Source organism: Octopus bimaculoides, chromosome 6 (assembly GCF_001194135.2).
Source record: "Octopus bimaculoides isolate UCB-OBI-ISO-001 chromosome 6, ASM119413v2, whole genome shotgun sequence".
NCBI lineage: Eukaryota > Metazoa > Mollusca > Cephalopoda > Octopoda > Octopodidae > Octopus > Octopus bimaculoides.
Window position 1 is genome coordinate 77,807,855 of NC_068986.1, and position 687 is coordinate 77,808,541.

General features: G+C 35.4%; 1 protein-coding gene across 2 annotated transcripts in view; it reads right to left on the reverse strand.

Moving 5' to 3' along the window:
• LOC106884336 (voltage-dependent T-type calcium channel subunit alpha-1I) overlaps positions 1-687 on the reverse strand; it is an 894,587-nt gene that overhangs the window by 360,036 nt on the left and 533,864 nt on the right. The gene's annotated exons all lie outside the window — the stretch shown is intronic.

Sequence of the window (687 nt, forward strand, 5' to 3'; positions counted from 1 at the left end):
AATAATAATAATAATAATAATAATAATAATAATAATAAAAATGATAATAATAATAATAATAATAATGCCCGGATGCAGTACCAGGCAGTGGCTCTCATGGCTTCTGATCTTAATTGATTGGAAGTGTTATCATGTACATTGTTTTGTCTTAATATAAAAGATGGGCTACAGCAAATATTCTGCTTAATACCACAGATTTGCTTGTCAGTTGTTTGACCTTAACCAGTTGAGCATGTCCCTTGGTGGCTGACGATATGTGCATCTCTGATCACGAGCAGAAGTAGTGGGGGAGCATCATAGCCATGTGTTGAGAGGAATTCTTTGGGGTTTGAATAATTCACCTTTGGAAACATGGGTGTTTTGCTCAACATCCTTAAACAAACCTTATTCAGGGACCTATATATATAGGCACTTATCTATCTAGCTAGCTAGATATATGCATATTCATATTTATACAAGCAAACAAACATACTTGCATATGTACATATGCAAGCATGTTCGGAGAGGGATGGTCTCCACAAGCCTAATTTATCTCTGATATAACATATTTTCATTTTATTTTCATTTTATCCAGTTTCAGCTCATGAGCTGTGGCCATGCTGGGGCACTGCTATTTACCATATGATGAATTTTTTTTATCAAATTGGTGACTCATTAGGTTTGTGGTCTACACACACACACACACAC